The following is a 20255-nucleotide window of genomic DNA, read 5'->3' as shown; positions in this document are numbered from 1 at the left end:
CAGTGTTACGTGATGGTTTGCTGAACTCCATGAGTCAGAACTGAAAATAACGTTACACACACACACTCACACACACACAGACAAACACTTGCTCTTTCACACACACAGACACACACACTTACACACCAGACACACACCTATTCTGAACCAGTCTATAAGGACCCCCATGTGGGGTGCACAAAGCACAACATTGGTCCCTCAAATTAAACTCAATCATGCCCATTCATAACCATTTTAAACATTTTTCATAAATGAATAAAGACCTTTAGGTGAATGTGGAACAATCTGTGATTCTGTTAAACATCATAGAAGCTCTATGTGTGTCAATACTTACCTCAGCATGTCCAGACCACACCTGAAGCCGCATGGCTTTCTTTTCTCCTGGGAAGAACACACTTATGGAAGAAGGAAAGAGAGAAAGAGAAAGTAGATAAGTCATCATGGCAAAGTCATCATTCTTTAACTCCTCTCTCCACATCTTCTTTGTCCTCCCTCCCTTTTTATTGGATGTTTTTTTTCATCTCTCTTCTCTGCTTGTCTTGGTGGTTGTTCCATGCCTTTGCTGTGAACAGCTAAAGCTTCAGGACAAGCCTTTCCATCCTAATGATGCCCCATGCAGTCTTCTGTCCTATCTGTTCTAGTGAACATTTGAATGACTAGTGCACATGCCCGTGATGCAGTCGGTGATTAAGATGTCAGTGAAACACACAAATACAGATTAATTGAACTATATAGTGCCTATGATCAAATTGGTGGCACACACACAGATTCCTGGAATTATAGAAAGGGCACAGTGCCTGCAATGATGTTGGGGACACACACAGATTCTCAGATCAGAATCACAGATTGGTGATTCTCTGATGGCAGCCGCGGTAGCGAGGTGCACTCTGTTTTGTCTTGTTTTGTCTATTAATTCAGTGTTCTGCCAAGATTTCCAGGGTTCTCTAACAAGAGAAGCACTTCTTAACATCAGGACTACAACTCATGTGGATTTATTTCCCACTTTTCTGCTTCCAGCGGCAAATTTAGTGGGAATTGTAGTCATAGCCACCCTCAGTTTTGTCCGAGCAGCGAAGCATCGTAGGAGAGGTAAACGGGCCGGTGCTTTGGTGCGACTTCGTCGGCGCTGAGTGCGCACAGTGTTACCGGGGATATTTCTCTCCAACGTTCGTTCGCTGAGCAACAAACTGGACGAACTTCAGCTACTGGTGTGGAAAAACAGAGACTTTCATTCAACTTCCGTTTTGTGCTTTACGGAGACATGGCTGAGTGAACTGATCCCAGACTCTGCGCTACAGCTAGCAGGTTTCAAACTGCTGAGAGCGGATCGTGACTCCCTGCTTTCTGGCAAAACAAAAGGCGGTGGTATTTGTTTTTTTATTAACAGTGGCTGGTGTGAAGATGTGTCAGTGATTCTGCAGCACTGTTCTCCTGATCTGGAAACATTTTTTATTAACTGTAAACCTTTTTACTCGCCATGTGAGTTTGCTTCCTTCATACTGGTTGGCATCTACATGCCCCCTAAGGCTAGCGCCAACGAGGCTCAACGTGTGCTCGCCAACCAGATATTGAGTGTGGAGCATGAAAATCCAGATTCCTTGGTTATTGTGCTAGGCGACTTTAACAAAGGCAATCTCACTCAAGAACTCCCCAAATACAGACAATTCATCAAATACCCTACCAGAGGAGAGAACACTTTGGATCACTGCTACTCTACTATCAGTTAAGTGTACCATGCAGTTCCCCGAGCAGCACTGGGTCACTCAGACCACGCCATGGTCCACCTGATTCCTGCATACAGGCAGAAGCTTAAGCGCTGTAAGCCTGCTGTGAGGACATCGAAACAGTGGACCAGTGAGGCTATGGAGGAACTGCGGGCGTGCTTGGACTGTACTCACTGGGACATGTTCATGACTGCTACCAATAGTCTGGATGAGCTCACGGAGGCTGTGACATCATATATCAGCTTCTGTGAGGACTGCTGTATACCAACACGCACCAGGGTGAGCTACAACAACGACAAACCCTGGTTTACAGCTAAACTCAGAAGGCTGAGGCTGGACAAAAAGGCTACGTTTAGGAATGGGCACAGGGACAGATTCAAGGAGTCGAAGAACAGGTTTAGCAAGGCGGTGAGAGAGGCTGTCTCTCCGACTGTACTCGGAGAGACTAGAACATCAATTCTCTGCTAACGACTCTGCTTCTGTCTGGAGAGGCCTCAGGCAGATCACCAACTTCAAGCCCAGAGCCCCCCACTCCACTAACGACTCCCGCCTGGCCAACGACCTGAACGAGTTCTACTGTAGATTTGAAAGACAATTGGACATTCCTGAACAACCCCTTTCCACCTGTGAGGCCTCCCCCCTCCCCCCCATCTACAGTGACCACCCTCTCTATTCAAGAGAGACAAGTGAACAAACTGTTCAAGAGACAACCCCCGCAAAGCAGCTGGGCCGGACTTTGTCTCTCCAGCCACCCTCAAGAACTGCGCTGACCAGCTGTCTCTGGTGTCTACCTACATCTTCAACACCTCCCTGGAGACATGCCATGTGCCAGCCTGTCTCAAGTCCTTCGCCATCATCCCTTTTCCCAAAAAGCCCAGGCCAACTGGACATAATGACCTGTCGCCCTGACCTCTGTGGTAATGAAGTCTTTTGAGCGCCTGGTGCTGGCACACCTTAAATCCATCACAGACCCTTTACTGGACCCCCTGCAGTTTGCCTACAGAGCCAACAGGTCTGTGGACGATGCAGTTAACATGGCCCTCCACTTCACCCTACAGCACCTGGACTCCCCAGCATCCTACATCAGGATCCTGTTTGTGGACTTCGCTCTGCCTGCAGGTAGATCACAGACTTCCTGTCTGACAGGAAGCAGTGCGTTAAGCTGGGAACACAAGTCTCTGATTCCCGGTCCATCAGCACCGGATCTCCACAGGGCTGCGTCCTTTCTCCTCTGCTCTTCTCCCTGTACACAAATAGCTGCACCTCCAGTCATCCGTCCGTCAAACTCCTGAAGTTCGCGGACGACACCACCCTCATTGGGCTCATCTCTGGTGGAGACATGTCTGACTATAGGTGGGAAGCAGACAACATGGTCACCTGGTGCAGCCAGAACAACCTAGAGCTCAATGCTCTCAAAACAATGGAGATGGTTGTGGACTTCAGGAAGAACACAGCCCCACTCACCCCCATCACCCTGTGTGACTCCCCAGTCAACTCTATGGAGTCCTTCCGCTTCCTGGGTACTATCCTTCCTCACCTCCTTCATCACCATCTGGTACGCTGCTGCCACTGCCAAGGACAAGAAAAGGCTGCAGCGTATCATCCGCACTGCGGAGAAGGTGATTGGTTGCAATCTGCCTTCCCTCGAGGACCTGCACACCTCGAGGACCCTGAGGCGAGCGAAGAAGATTGCGGCAGACTCCTCCCACCCACTCCCTGTTTCAGTCACTCCCCTCCGGTAGAAGGCTGCGGTCCATCAGGACCAAAACCTCACACCACACAAACTTCTTCCCTTCCGCTGTTGGCCTTCTCAACAAGGCCAAGAGTTCACACTGACTTTAATGACTTCATGTCTTAAAACTATTTGCATTTTGCACTACATTCAAGTCCTGTAATATTTGTATTTTATATTATACATTATATTGTAAATTGGCAACTTATATTTTATGGCAACTTATATTTTATTTTATTGTATATTTTATCTTAATTTTATTCCACTTAGTATTGCTAGTTTATGTATCCTTAGTATAGTTAGACCACATATTTAAATTTAAGATTCCTATATGTTTATTGCACCTTCCTGCCAAAGCAAATTCCTTGTCTGTGCAAACTTTCATGGCGAATAAATCCCTTTCTGATTCTGATTTCAGGAAATATTCAGCCAATATTTCCTGAGATATGATCTCACTTCCTATTTTGGCGGCTTTGTCGCCGACTTTGATCAGCTTGACCGGAAAAACAGTTTTGAAAACAAAAAACATGTGAAAACGTTTGTGAAGCTTGATCTGAAAAAAATGTGTGCAGAATTTTTGCTTATTACAGCGCCACCTAGAGGTGAAATGGCATGATCTATTGGACATCTTTAGAACAGGGTCCCTAGCCTGGCTCTGGCCTCCTACGTACTTCCGCTCAATTTGGATTTCGCTTCAGTAGTAGGCCTGGGAGCTAGGCTCTGAAGTCGGTTTCTAGAAACACTTTTTTTGTAGGTCCAATCAGCGAACAGAGGGAGTGGCTGAGAACGTTGACGTTAATGTCGTGCACTAGTTTGAGTAGTTCAGTAATGGCGGTGGAGAAAGATGCGAGCTAAACTATTTTGCGGTTGTGGCAGCAACGCTGCCAAATATCCATAGGTTAAAGCCAGAGCAAGAACATTCCTTGCTGAGTTTGGTTGGTGGCCATGATGTTGTGGCCCTCCTCCCCACGGGGTTCGGGAAAAGTTTGATTTTCCAGCTACGGCAGCTAGCTCTGTTACAGTAGTGGTGAAGGAGTTGGCTAAGGCGAACGCTTGCGATTGGTTATGGCAAATCAGAGTGGCTCTGGGCGGATCCAATAGTTTTCAACTTCAACAGAGGACCCGCCTTCAAGGAAGTTAACGTTTGTCAATGGAGAGATCCCAGACCCTCTGTACAAATGCAATGTACGAGGGTCTGGTTAGGACCAGGCTACAGGGTCCCTAGTACCAAATTTGGTGTCAATGCAGTAAAGAGGTGCTGAGATATGACTTCACTTCTTTTATGGTGGCTTGGTTGACGACTTTGATTGGCTGTTCCAATCAAAAGGTTTAGAAAATCAAAAAAACATATGATACCTTTTGTGAGGCTTGGTCTGAAGATCATCTGTGGCAATTTTGAAGAAGATTCGACAAGAATTGTATGAGTAGTAGGAAAAAAACTATTTTAATTAATACAATTTACAAGGTGTTTAATAACTGCATTGCCATACTTTATAGACAGCTTGTTAAAATAGTTGCAAACCAGTAGTAAATAAGCTGTTAATCGTTCATGAGCTCCTATACTGGGGTGAAATGACTGAATGACTGAATGATAAGTATGTTGTTAGTTATTTACTCATGTTTTCTAAAGGTTATGGAAATAGTTTACTAACTGTTTGCTAAAGCTTTCTATAACAGCTAATGTACAATGAACACACCTAAGGGACACATAATAAGCTTATAAATTATTATTGTTAATGTTTTATAATGTGTTGTTAATGTTTTATAAAGGATTAACTAACTATAAGTTCACACTTTTAAAACTTGTTGACTTACTATAATGTTAGCGATGCTTTTATCCAAATTAACTTACTGTACTGTAAGTCTGTAAGTCGCTCTGAATAAGAGCGTCTACTAAATGACTAAATGTAAATGTAACTCCAGGCGCGTTGGTAGACATAAAGCTCGACTGGGGCACAGGACACTACTCATTATACATTCAGGGACAAAAGTTCAGGGACATAAGTTTGATATCAGCTGTGGTAGGGACATCAATAGTTAATGTTTTTTCGCTAATGTTAGCCGAAAACAGTGGCAGCGATAGCCATGGCGAGGGAGCAACTTCCAATTAAGAAATTATTGATAAAAAGGGTTCGTCTTCTTCAGTTATTTGGAAGTGGTTTGGCTTTTTGAAATCCGACAAAGAGCAGAGCAATGTTCGGTGCAAATTGTGTAGTAAACAAACAGGTGGCTACCAAGTCTGGTAATACGACAAACCTTTTTTACCACCTGAAGTAAAATCCCTCGTTGGAACGTAAGTTAAAAAAAGCTTACTTGACCCCAGGTAGGCCTACCTGCTCCCTGGCCGCAAACATTTCTCTCACACCACGCTGCCTAAACTTTATGCCGAGTGTAGTGAAAAAGTTGAGGAAGAGACTTATTTTGCTACTACTACGGATCTGTGGTCTATCGTCTTAATTATCGTTATCGAATGGAAATATAAATATCTATCGTGATCATTTTTTACCCATATAAACCCAGCCCTACTGGCAGCTCTTCTTTTTTTCAGACTGAGTGAACTTGATGTGTATTTGCCAATATACATGATTGCTGTGGTGGCTGTGTATGTGGTGTTTGTGTGGTGCTTAGGATGATGGGATCTGTGGAACTGAACCCACCCATGACCCTGTGTGCAAGTGAAGACATGAAGAGAGGGGTGGAGATGGTTGGAGAAACTAGAGAGAGAGAGAGAGAAAATCGATAGAGTGGGAGGGAGGGAGAAAAAGAGAGATAGAGAGCCAGACCATGAGAGAAATGATGAACAGATAGACAGATGCACATTCAGGAGACAGGAGGAGTGAGAAAGAAGTGATATCACGTCAGCCTGATGTCATCCTGATGTCATCCTGGAGGCATGCCTCACCTTGTCTGATAAGCCTACAAGTTTATCCTGTCTCCTCTACTCCCCTCTCTTCCTTTCCTCCATTTCCCCTCTCCTCCACTCCCCCTATTCTCTAGTCCTTCACTCCCCCTCTATTCCACTCCTCCACTCCCCCATTCCTCCACTCTCACCTGTATTCCTGACTGTGTAACCTTGGACATGTTTTACGATCTACATCTGAGAAAACACACACTCACCCACACATAGACACACACACTCACACACAAAGTACACGTACACATCCATGCACTCCTATGAAATACATCAGAAAAAGCTCACACACACGTATTTTACAATAGAAAACACACACACCATCCCTGAACATGGAAACATGCCAGAGGGATTGCACCGGGCGTTTTCAATGCCTGCAGTTTCCAGGGTCTGTTTTGAGAAGGAGGTTTGGAGAACTTGAAGCTCGGCTGATATTTTGGCCTTTGTCTCAGTAACAACCTATAAAGCCACTGTGGTACATCTGGAGGAAGGGAATGATAACCGTAATTCTCGGACTATAAGCCGCGACTTTTGTCCTATTTTTCGACCCTGCGGCTAATCTATGGATTTTTACAGCTAACGGCTAACGGTTAATACATGGGAGCTTCCTCAAGCAGCCATCTCTTTCCCGACAACTAATTACATATGGTAATTAAACATTAAAACACCTGTATAGTCACCGGCGTATATATAAACATCATTCAACACCTTTATATACAACCTTTATATACTTTATATACAATTAAAACACCTTTATAGTCCAGTGCGGCTTATATATAAACATCATTCAATTTAGCTGCTGCGGCTTATATATAAAGGTGCACCTTATAGTCCGAAAATTACGGTACTCCTATTTCTACTCACACACTTAAAACAAGGGAGGGGGTTAGTTACCAACCAGGGAAATTGGCAAATGTAGTGTTGAGAGAGGGAAGGGGTAGATAGAGAGATGGGGAGAGAGAAAAATATTGAAAGAGAAAGCAGAGAGAAAGAAAGAGGAGAGAGAAGGGAGTGGAGAGAGAGAGGGGGAGGAGAGAGAAAAGGAGGGAGTGGAGGGAGATGGGGAGGGAGAGAGAGAGGGGTGATGATTGTTTCAGGATCACTGGTGGTTTCATGTTTCTCGTCTGCCCTCCAGCTTTCAATTCTCCCGCTTTCTACTGACTGACTCCCTCTCTCTGTCTCTCCCACCCCTTTCAGCCAAGTCTCTCAATGCTGTAAGAGATTAATACTGACTGGAAGACGTGAGAGCAGAGAGCAAGAGAAGAACAAAGGAGAGGCAGTCTGAGAGAAGGTAGGTACTGCACATGCTTAACATTCTCCTTTGTTGTTAAACTTAAAGCAGAGGGAAGGGTGGAAGAAAAAAGAGAGGAGGATTTGCTCTCTCTCTCTCCCCCTTCTCATTCCTTCTCTGAGGGATAGTTTCTCTTCTGTTGTGTGCCTTTTAGCCGAGTCGGTAATAGTCTCAGCTTTATGATGTTAGTGTGTGGTTGTGTATGTGGTTGTGTGCGTCAAGAGAGATGTATATTGCAGCTGATGTGAAGGATAAATGAAAGAATGCCTGTTGGGCATTGTGTGTGTACTGTATTGCATACACACATACTATACATATTCATTCTGAAAACGTGAACCCACATTTATTCAAATGTATTTCCCATGGTTTGACTGTGTGGGGAAGTGGGTGTTTGACTGTGTGAGTTGGGGGTGTTTAGGGAAGCTGGTGTTTGACTGGGTGAGTTGGGGGTGTGTATGGGAGTCTGAGGAGGTGTGTAGCTGGTGCAGTATGAAACGGATTTCACAGTCTAGACAGAGAGGTGATTAAGGAGTTGTTTACAGTGTCTCGTCTGAGATTTGCAACACACTTGATACGGCTATACTGAAAACACATTTATTTTCCTAGACTCTTCACACATCAGTCGCTAAATCTTCACACAAGCTTTGAATTGGAGTACTGATTAATGAGCATGGTCTGGACGTCATGTCCACAAATGGCAAACTCAAAGTAGTTTTGAACTGGAAACGTACAGATTTGGGTTGAACATCATCCAAGGCACAGGTATTTCGTGTCATGCAGTTCTACTCTCTTGTGCTCCATTCAGTGGAGTTTTTATCTGGGGACCTGTATGTTCCCTGGTCTCTGAAGAGGCTCAAGCCACCAGGTGGCTACACTTACCAGCTCTTTTTTTCTCTTTACTGTTTACAAGAGACAGGACTGAGTTCAGCATGTGTTTCAGTTTAAGGAGTTGGTCTGTGTGTGTGTCTGTGTGTGGGTATGTGCGTGCTTTTCATTTGAAGCACCAACAGGAGCACCAAACACACTCAATGCCAGTGATCCACAGCAAGCTCTAGATAGCAAATGCTTGATGCTAACTTGAACTAGCTTTGGTGGTTAACCCACAAAACACACTCTGTACTGTCATCTCAATGCCACTGAGCAGGGAACTCTGTACCCTGATGCTAATCCTCCACAATTAGCTTTTGGTTGAAAATCTGTAATTATCAAATCAGTAAACAAATAGCCTCTACCACCAGCACTTATTGAATATGCTGTCTGGTCCCATCACTGAATATGCTAATACAAATGGACACTCCATCTTTACATTTACATTTATTCATTTAGCAGAAACTTTTATCCAAAGCGACTTCCAATAGGGAGCTTTACACAGTGCATAGGTCACTGATAATAACAACAAGATAGCCCCAAAAACATTGCGAGTAGCCAAAACATGAAGCACATATTGTGAACAACCAAATTAAGTGGCAAAGGGAAAAACCATATGAGCAGCGAGTTGCAGTAGTCCAACTGGAGAGGACAAGTGCTTGGACTAGCAGCTGGGTGGAGTGCTCAGACAGGTATCTCCTGATCTTCCAGATGTTGTAGAGGGTGAATTTACACGACCGGGAGACTGAAGCAAGGTGGGCCGTGAGGGAGAGCTTGTCATCCATGGTAACCCCAAGGTGCCTGGCAGAGGATGAAGGGGTCACCGTCGCAGATCCCTGGGTGATTGAGAGATCGTGGGAGATGGAGAGTAAAGTCGGGAGAAGTTCTGTTTTGGCGAGGTTTAGCTGGAGGTGGTGCTCGGTCATCCAGGCAGAGATGTCTGTGAGGCAGGCCTCAATCCTAGCTGAGATCCACGGATCGGCCGGGGGGAACGACAGGTACAGCTGCGTGTCGTCAGCGTAGCAGTGGTAGGAGAAGCCATGGGAGGTGATGATTGGTCCAAGTGAGGTGGTGTACAGAGAGAAGAGGAGGGGTCCAAGGACGGAGCCCTGTGGGACACCAGTGGAGAGCTGGCGAGGGCCTGACAGTTTGCCTCCCCAGGAGACCTGGTAGGATCTTCCCGACAGGTAGGATGAGATCCACTGGAGTGCAGTGCCAGTGATGCCCATCTCAGAAAGTCTGGAGAGCAGGATCTGGAGGTTAACCGTATCAAATGCTGCAGAAAGGTCCAGCAGAATGATGATGGATGACCTGGAAGCCACTCTGGCAGATTGGAGGGCAGTGGTGACTGAAAGGAGGGCAGTCTCTGTGGACTGGCCAGTCTTGAAGCCTGATTGGTTGGGGTCAAGCAGGTTGTTCTGAGAGAGAAAGTTTGACAGTTGGTTAGATACAGCACGTTCAATTGTTCCCTCCCTCCCTCTCTTTTCACATTCCCTTTTCTTTCCCATCCCTCTCTTACTTACACTCTATCGTTCCTCAATACTCCCTCAATCTTGATTCTTTCAACCCTGGCTAATTGCTGGGGTATTTTCAAAGCTAAGGGAGCTCTAAGGTGATTATTAGTGTAGGGCAGCTAGCCACCAACTGCTTCAGTATGTGAGGGAGAGTGGATTAAATCAGGGTGGAGTGTCACTAATCACAGGCCATGAGATTACCCCTGAAATGCTCACAGGCAAACAACGGTATTATTCAGTCACCCTGGACCAAGCACTGCTAGCTGTCTGCTAGCTGTCTGCTAGCTGTATGCTAGCTGTCTGCTAGCTGTCTGCTAGCTGTCTGCTAGCTGTCTGCTAGCTAGCCCCCCTGTTAGCCTCCTGTCTTCAGGGGTCCTTCAGTTTAGGTGCATATTGGTGTATATATACACTAAATACTTTTACTTAAATTCTCTCTGCAACATTGCTGCCAGTCACCTATTCTATTCTACTGCATGTTGTGTAAATAAACCCTGAACCTACAATTTATCTGCGAGGTCAGGTAGCATATTGTTCTTATTGATTACTGCTGCTAGTCACTTTCTGTCTGGGAGGGCTGGAGCCTGGCTCCTAGGGCAGACGACGGGCTGGAGTTGGCATCCACGCCCAGTTAGGGACTTGGGAGAGCTAGACATAGACATGGTATATACTGGAATCCTGAAGTTAATTTCAATACCTTTTTAATACTTTTTTAAGACCTTTTCAAAATATTTTAAGACCTCATAGCCACTTCAAGTTCTAGTCTGCAACAAACCTTTAACTTAACAGTTGTAGTTTGTAAATAAATCTATAGAGCACAACCAAACAACAGAACTCAGATAAGCTCGGAAGAAACAAAGCTCAAAAGAATGAAATAAAGCAAAGGCAAGGTTTATTAAAATATTTGAATGTTTGAGTTCAGTGAGTGGTGATTCACCACAGTATTGAGACACCAGATAACCTCCACGCGCATTGTTTATGTGCCGCCCATGTGCCACCCTGATGTCGGCAAATGATGGGGCAGAGGTCGGTGTCATAGCACAGAAACTATATAGTTATAAAAATATATAGAATTGTAGGCAATGCACTTAACAAAAAAAAATATGGGAAAGGGTATTCATTTGGACCCCCCCAATGTCTAAACCATGGTTACGCCGTTGCCATTGAGGCCTACAGTAAGCCTCACGGTTGTTCTCAGCGACAGGCTTCATCCATTGTTATTATAAACTCATCCTTCTCCAACCACTCAGGAGTCCAGACATTTACATTTCCCCATTTTGGAGTCTGTTTCACAACGTGGAGTGCAACATCACCTAACCACGCATTTCACAAAATACGTGACTCGTGACTGTGCAGGTCGTTGTTTATAATAGTCATGGGGACGAAAATAATATATTCATCGATACTTTTTGGAGTCAAACTCTTTGGACAAAGCTTGAACAAAATGTAATACCTAATAAAATCGGGATTAAGAGTTTTTCTTAATCTTTGTCTTAATTTTCCCAAAATTGATTTATCAACTTTTAATACGTTTTAAGACCCTGATAGATGAAGGAGAGGAGGGTCGGGGGAGAATACAGCTCTTGTCCCTATTGTGAATGGGAGATGTGTGTTTGTGTGTTTGAGGGCCCAACAAAGAGGCGTCAATACCCGCTTGCAGACCATGTTTTACCCCCATTTTCCAGAAAATGGGGGTAAAACACAGACACCCTACTTAGACACATTTTCTCCAGCAACTGCACATACAGCTCAATATATACATGTTTTCTGCATCGCTATAAATCAGCTCTTGGCTTTATTTGGGTGTTTTCCAACAAAAAGCTCTACCCAATCATTTATTGAGTGTACCAGAACTCAGAAAGAGCTATGAAGAGACGTGGCACAGCCTATAGGGTCAAGTTAGGGACATTTCCCAAGGCCTTAATGTAAACTCCAGCTCTAGCGTGGAGTACTTCTATTCTCCCAAATGTAGATCCAAAGACAGGGTTTCCGCAGAAAATGTGTTGGTTAAGGTGGTAGGGTGGGGTTTGCCATCAGATCGGGGGGGGGGCTAGTTTGTGCGATAGACTAATGTGTTTTGCAGAGAGGGGAGACTGGTGTTGGTCATGCTTTAGAATGGAAGGGACAAAACTGGACAACAGCGGATATCGCAATAAAAAAATTAAAATAACTGACTACATAGTTAAGGCGGTAGGCATGTGTTGGTTAGGCGGCCGCCTTAACTGAAAAGGGCTGTGGGAAACCCTGGTTTTGGATTGGTTGTGGCTGGTTCCCGATGGAATTCAACTCCAGGCCTTTGCTTATTCTGTTGGTGATAAACTAGTTTAATAGGCCCTGTATGGATGACTCAAGATTTTTCTGAAATATGGTGCATTACAAGGAAAAGATTGGCAATGCTACAATTCCTCAAACTAGCATTGTATGTGTTCTGTAGTCTTATTTCTTGCCCTTAACTAATCCATCCAAACTAATAAACCGTCTGCTTACAGTTTTTCTCAACTGCTAAAACACTCAAACTCATTGGCTGAACAAAGTTCTCAGTTGCCTGAACTCATGTAGCTAATTGTGCCTGTCTGCAGTTGTCAATACCTTAAACCCTTTCACATGGTAAAACACAATTTGCAGATCTCACTTAAAATTTTCAGTAAAACTCTAAACACAAACTCATTTTGAAAACACATTCTGCACTCTAATGCACATGTCATCCATACTGGTAAACACAAATGGCAACAATCAAATACAAATAGAGAAAACATGTCATTGACTAAACACAACCACTCAAAATTGATTTCACTTGTTTCAAATGATGTGACACAACCAATATAAGCCAGTCCAGAGAGCAAACAGGTTGTTGAAGGTGGGAAAATATTGCTTGTGATGTCGACAAAGTGCTCTGGCCTAACCCAGCCCAAAGACAAGAAGAAGCACATTGATCATATGTTTTCTCCTTTGATTTGTGTCCCTTTTACTGTAGTATTGTATACTGTAGTACAGTGCATTGTAGGCTGCATACTGTAGAATGAACAAATTGTATGGCTCTGAACATTGTGCTTTCCATTTGTTACAGTAACAGTACTGACTGCTCAATAGATTTTGACTGGTTGCAGGTTCATATCAAAGAACAAGAGTGAGTTGTGAGTAGTGAGATGCAGGGTACAGTACTGTATAGGGGTACAAGGAGGAGAAAGAGCAAAAAAATGCAAAGAGCAAAGCAGAGTAGTAATTTCTGATCAATTTTGAGCTACTATGATAGAACATGTTTTTGTTAATCAAAAGACAATGATGGATAAATATGACATTTGTTTTGTGATTACGTAAAAATGCACTTCTCCCTGAGAACTATATTTTGAACGTGTTTCCAATTTTTTGGTGTATTGTTTACTGACTGCTTGATAGTGTATATCATTTTGATCACTTTGCTTATGATTTGAGAGCAATGTTTGATTTTGAGCACAAGTAAATCTGTTTTGAGGCAAAAGTTTCATTTTGCAAGAGAATTCAGAGGTTTTGTAAATAGTGCTTGAAGATGAGGTTTTGTGTTTACAGTCTTGAGAAAGTGGGTGACTGTTTCAAGAAATGTGTTTTAGCAATTGTGAAAAACGGTATTAATCTGCTCCACCCACAGCAAAACAGACTAAACGCACACACACAGTTAAGTAGTGCGTGAGTGTGTATGTGTGTTTTTATATGTTTGTGGCAGCACACTCATTAGTCTCATTTGGAAGTGGGATAGCCACCATTTAGCTTCCGTCAGGCATACATAGACTGGGAAGAAGGGGAGGAGTGGAAGAGAGGGGGATGGAGGGATGGGGTTAAAGGTGTGTTAGAAGTTACTCATGGGCTAGTGTAGACTTGCTATGCACAGACACAACGTCTACAATGCAGAGGAAGTAATGGAGTACAGGAGGGATGGGTGGAGAGAGGAGAGAGATGTTGGGGTGGGGTGAGGATGGATGGACTGAGGGGGTGTATAGAAAAGGAAGACTAACTGGCATGGGCGTAGATTTAGGGGGGGGACGCTAGGTACTTGTCCCCACCAACATTTGAAAATGACAAAATTGTCCCCACCAATATTTCAGCGAATTGTGCTGCTATTAGATCGATTACGACGGCCAGGATGCGACAGTACAAGAAACACCATAATTTGATTGGCTGAAAATACGAAGGGGGGGGGGGGTGGTTATCTGACACGCGACACACACGGGAAGAAGCACATGCTACTTTGTTTGCTTGCACTGGCAGTCGCAGACAAGCTAGCGGGTGTGTCGGCGACAACGATACAGCTAACTTACCAGGGCTGTCTGCCAACAATACATACATAAAAGGCCAGAGTAACACATTTTAATATTCCCTTTGCCTTTCAGCATGTACATGTTTGTCCCTTTTTGTTCTTTGTAGATCAGATATGCCTCCACCCAAGAAGAAGAAAGGGGACATAAGAAGCTTTTTCAAAAAGCAGTGTCAGTCAGGCTAAACAACTAGCCACACTAGCAGTGGTAGTGATCAGGCTTTCAAATGCAGATTCTACTGTCGAAAAAGTATTAACTGGTGATATTATATATTACCCAGGATATTGTTAAAGCTAAACCTAGCTTCTGTAGCTAATTTTTCAACCAAGGTTAGGAGTCTAGCCTAGGACATATTCTCCGTTGATGGACTGTCACTGCATTGCTACACAGGTGCTGGAAAAAACAGTTGGCAATGTGAATAAGTTAGCGTTAACACTGTTGGTTATTCAAATATAATGAATCTTTATTTGATTGTTAATGTCCAAATAACACTATACAATATGGTAGGAGGGTTAAACCTGCTAGCCATAGGATAGGCTACAAAATGAATGAACCATTTAGTATGCAGGAATGACAGCATGAAAACACTCCAGATGTAAAGCAGGCTGAGGAAACAGCATCAGGGCTTTGGGTGAGGTTTATGATAATAAAACATTTTGTTGTTCAGCATTACAGTCTCATTATCACAGTCTCTTTTTCTGGAGAGTGCATATTTTAGATTATACAGTTATACTAGCTCTTTAGGGATAGTATACAGAATGGCATCTCGATTTGCGTTCCGGGGGGGGGGGGTTGATGGGTGGATGTCCCCACCAAGTCTGAGACCACACCTACGCCCTTGCAAACTGGCATATAGAAAGTGAACAAGAAATGTTGGGGAGGGAGAACAGATGAGAGAACAGGATAATGTGTGATAGATGATGGGGGATGGATTATGTAAGGAAGATTAAGGGTAGATGACAGGGGGAGGCAGGAGTTGTACAGTAGCGGACTGGCCGTCAGGAGAATTCCCGATGGGCCAAAGCACTTTTGGGCCGGAGGGCCGCCAGGAGGGCCGCCGGCCCTCCGACCCATAATTTTTAACTACTAATAAAAATGTCGGAAAAAGATTGAGCAACTCGGTTTGCCGGCCCCCCTTTCCCCCAGGCCGGTTGGTCTATTCCAAATGAACGTCTATGCAGCCCTTAGTGCCGCTTATACACAACAGTGACACTGACAGATCGAAGGTTGGCTATAGAGACAATATAAAGATGGAAAACCATGGTTAAGAAACGTAAACGTAATTACCTTCACTAGACAATGTTTTACCAATTGGACAAAAGGCTACGTTTGTTTTACATCAAGCTCAAAAAACGACTTTTCGCTCAAATCAGCCAAAATAATTCGCTTGCGTGCTACGCACGCTCGCATTAAGCGTGGAAGTCCCAAAGCATTAGCCTGACATTGTCATACTCATAATTCTAGTCAGAATATGAGTCTGAAAACTCTCCGGTGGGCTGTGACTACAGGGCGTGTTTCAACCGAACTCGTAAAACAAATGCCTCTACGCTCAATTGGATAGACCTACAACCAATCAGAGCAACGTAATATGTTGTTTGTTGAAAACGAATTAAACCCAAGGGCTCTTTTGTGACGTTGTTGATTATGTTGCTGTTGATCGTCTCTGTCCATCATCGTATAAAGCCCGCCCAGGCAATTTCATTGGTCCGTCCAGATCCTGGTTTTATGTAGTTGTTCCCAATACGAGACCCTCCAGACCCAACTTCCCGACCACATTTTTTTTGTGGGCGGGGAGAAGTTGGGCTGGCAGCCAGGCTATCAAAGCATCACATCAGGCACAGAATTTGCATGCATTAGCAGGGCGCTCGCTGTGGTTTTTTTACTCCCAGTCCGTTCTTGGAGGTGTATGAGGGTCTGTCTTTTTGTCCGAGGTGCTGTTGAATGGCAGCAACAAGGGAGGGGAGGAGAGTGTGTGTAGGAGAGGAGAAGAGAAGCAAAGAGAGGGGAGGAGACAAAGGAGAGAAGACAGGACAATTGTTCAGACATGGAGGCCCCATGCTGGAAGTACGCTTGGCTGATGACAGCCCTAAACATAGAAAGCTCTCTATCTCTCCCTTATGTGTGAGGTGTGTGCAGTAAGTGTACGGTCTGACTAGTCTTGTTGGCTCCGGGCACTCACAGACAACCACAAATAACCTGGATTCCAGGCACCCAATATCTGTGTCTACCTGTCTCTACCTGTCTTTAATTCACAAGCAGACAGGGGCTGATGCCATTTACCACCACCCATCTTACGCCACCCATCCCACCCCCCTCCACACACACATGCAGACACATACATCTTGGGTGAACATGCCTGCACAAATGTTACACAGACACACATATCCTTTTTTACAATTCTCAGTGAAATGGTGAGACCAGGGACCTCATGTATTAACATTGAAGGGGGAGTCAGATGACGGAGCGGTGAGGGAGTCGGGCTAGTAATTAGAAGGTTGCCGGATCGATTCCCTGCTGTGCCAAATGACGTTGTGTCCTTGGGCAAGGCACTTCACCCTACTTGCCTCGGGGGGGAATGTCCCTGTACTTACTGTAAGTCGCTCTGGATAAGAGCGTCTGCTAAATGAATAAATGTAAAATGACTAAATGTAAATGTAACGTTGCGTACGCACAAAAAGATTGCGTACGCTGGTTTTCACGCACACGGTGTGATGTATAAAAATTCACTTGACATGAGGATGTGTGGGCCATCACGGAAACTTTTGAGCAGATGTGGGAATGTGCGGACCATCCGCAAAGTCTTGTCTGGCTCTGTAACGTGGCAAATTCTAACTGAAAAGTGCCTACTCACAAAACATACCAAAACAAAGTTTCCACTATAGTTACTGTCATACGTCTATGATGTTAACTATTCAAAAAACATAACAATGAAAGTTTGATCGTTACAGTTTTTCTCAAATGCTAAAACACATTTCACAAACGTTTCCTCCATGTTCCCCAATGTCTAAACACAACACCCTTTTCTAAAGCTACATAAACACAACCACACCTTCTCACTTCAAAACTCAAACTTTCACACCAAAACTGCAGCTCGAAGCTTTCAAAAATGTAAACACCATACACATTATTAAACACTAGCAAAACAATTGAAAACACAATGCTCAATTTGTTCTTTGTTTCATAACTGCCAATGCATATTTTTTACTTTACAGTAATGGATCTTCTTAGATCTCTGCAGAGGATTAGGCATTTAGATTTGTGAGTTTCATATGAAGAGTATAAATCTATATATATATAAATTCTGCATGTACACTACTGTAACACAACTCAATGCAAAAACAGAATCTATTGCACACAACAGTACTCTTGAAAACATTGTTGTAAGATCCAAGGACAGCATGCCGGTGGACAAGCCCCTCCAAACCCATGGCCGCACAAAGAGTAATATTACCCCCCCGTTGGCCAGGAACCTCAGTGATGGCTCTTTGGCCAATGATGTTACGGCCTCTATGCCTTCGTTTCTGCAGGTTGAAGCCAGCCTCATCCAGGAAGAGGTACTCGTGAGGTCTGGCCATCGCGTCCAACTGTAATATCCTCTGTGAAAATGTGAAAGTGCACAGGTGCTCAGAACAACAGTCAATCAGGTAGCACAGAATTGTCCAGAAGTAATGTAGGCCACACTGAGCAACACAGTATGTCCACTAACTGTACTGTGAACATGGATGTATACTTACTTGCACATAGTCGTAACGTAGGTCTTTGTGTTGCGCAGAGTTGCGCTCAAAGGGAACCCTATAGACCTGGTCTATTGTGGCCAAGCTGACATCATCAATGCTCTCAAAGTTGACATTATCGGCAATGACTTTGTCTCTGATCTCCCGGAGTCTGATGAGGTTGTTCTCACGAACCAATGAGGGTTTCTTGTGCCGCTGTAAATATGGCAACCCTCCCACCTATATGTGGCATTCTTTCAACTCTAAAGAAAGAAACACGTGTTGTCAATTGACATGTTTTACAATACAGTAACAACTGATTTGAAACCAATAGACTACTTTCACAGGCTTGTAAAATTGTATTGTGACAAAGAAAGCAATAGAGTACAATACCTGTTGTGTTGTCTGAATGCCCTGATAATGGTGGCCATGGTGAACCTACTCAGGTTTGGACGGACTCAGTCCTGCTTCAGCCATTGCCATTCCATGGACAATGATATGGTCAATGACTGATGCCCGCATCTCGCCCGTAATGATAGTGCGAGGTTGTCTTGCTCTCCCTCCTGGACCTTCTCCTCTCCCTGGTTGGCCTCCTCCTCTCCCTTGTTGGCCTCCTCCTCTTCCTCATTGGCCTGCTCCTCTTCCTCCTCTGATTTGAAATCCTCTTCCTCGTTGGCCTGCTCCTCTTTTTCCATGGCCAGCTCTTCTGACTCGAATTCCGCTTCTCCTAACTCTGCTTTCATCCATTTTGTTTGTTTGGAATCTTCAGCAAACTGTGCACTCTGAACTTGCTTTCATACATGTGGTCACAGCATTAGCAACAAGTGTCTTCAATTATGAGTCGTTGTGTGTAATGAATGACGCCAGGGGCCTGTACTACGAATCAAGATCAACATGCTCTGGATTACTTTCAGTTACCCGGCTACGCAAAGCCTAACAATCGCAGTCACGATAAGCGGTACTACGACGGCGGATATCAATTCTCTAACTCAACCCAGATCTTTCCAATCTAGAGACGTGCGCGTTCACATAAAGGGGCGGTGTTTGCACCGTATGTCCAATCGCAAACATGGACGAAACAAGAGCAGCATATTTCACGAAGGAGGAGCAGACAATCTTACAAACTTTGTCTGCTTCTCTTGCATGAAATATTGTAATACAATCATATCAGGAATACAGACATATAATATAGGCAAAATTCAACAAAGTCGCTGCAGCCAATCTGGCAGAAAATAGCAGCTGTAAATGCGTAAGCTACATGACTTATTGAAGATGTGATCATAATTACACGTGTGCATTCCACAACGTTAAACTTTTGTTGCTGTATTATTTTAGTTGCAACCCTGCAGTGGCAACCCTGCAGTGGCAAACGATTGTGGGAGCAAATAAAATATAAAACCATAATTCAAAGCGGTAAGCCAATACTTGTACATATTTTAAGGCCAACAAGTGCAAGGCTGAATTGCCTGAACTCGTCCCTTTTTTAGGATATCTATCAGGGTCACCCCATGGTGGAAGGGGGCATTTCTTCAGACCCTGGTGGCAGAAGGTTGGAAGCCCAGGCATATGTATGTTTCAAGTAGCCTAATCTATGTGACCATGTTCATTCAACAATTATTTATGAATATTGTAGGAGTGAAATGTATTACTGTTCTCTGCAGTGACTGTCGTCCCACTGTGCCATACAGAGGTAACAGTGAAACTAATAGTCATACGCCAGTATGTATGCCATATGTGGTTGCTAAATATTGATCCAATATACCATTTACTTTCTCATCCAGGTCCTAGATGACTGCCTGCTCATTTTGGGGGTACACTTTTGAGTTGTATTTACCACAATAAGGAATGAACCTTGTAATAGTCAAATGGACACCTTCAACTTTGACCAAGTGTGCCTTGGAAAGGGACAATGTTCTTTTGTTTCAGGTTGGAGCAGACAATGTGAGGGGCCCTGTATAAAAAAAAAACCCTGGAGCTCGATTATTAGAGGCTTTTAATTTAAAAAACAAGGCTGGAGACAGAAAAACTGGAATATGAGAAGAGATAGTAATTGACTGAATGAATGACACTAAAATTAGTTACACTGACATATTTTTCTGTATTCCTAGGGAAGGGAGAACACATGAGGATGTATTTGTTAAACTTTTTTTTACGTTTTGGTCTTTTTAATACCTTTTTGTGGCTTTCTTGTTGTGCCGTTTGAATCTTTTCTGGGGG

The 20255-nt window shown here is 43.9% G+C and overlaps 1 pseudogene; it reads left to right on the top strand.

The window, feature by feature from the left end:
* The first annotated feature begins 860 nt into the window (after nt 1-860).
* LOC146273457 (uncharacterized) lies at nt 861-1727 on the top strand (annotated as a pseudogene).
* Nucleotides 1728-20255: the final 18528 nt, after the last annotated feature.

Source organism: Hypomesus nipponensis, chromosome 9, assembly GCF_054491055.1.
Source record: "Hypomesus nipponensis isolate SF chromosome 9, ASM5449105v1, whole genome shotgun sequence".
NCBI classification, from domain to species: Eukaryota; Metazoa; Chordata; class Actinopteri; order Osmeriformes; family Osmeridae; genus Hypomesus; species Hypomesus nipponensis.
This window is presented reverse-complemented; position numbering and strand designations above follow the sequence as displayed.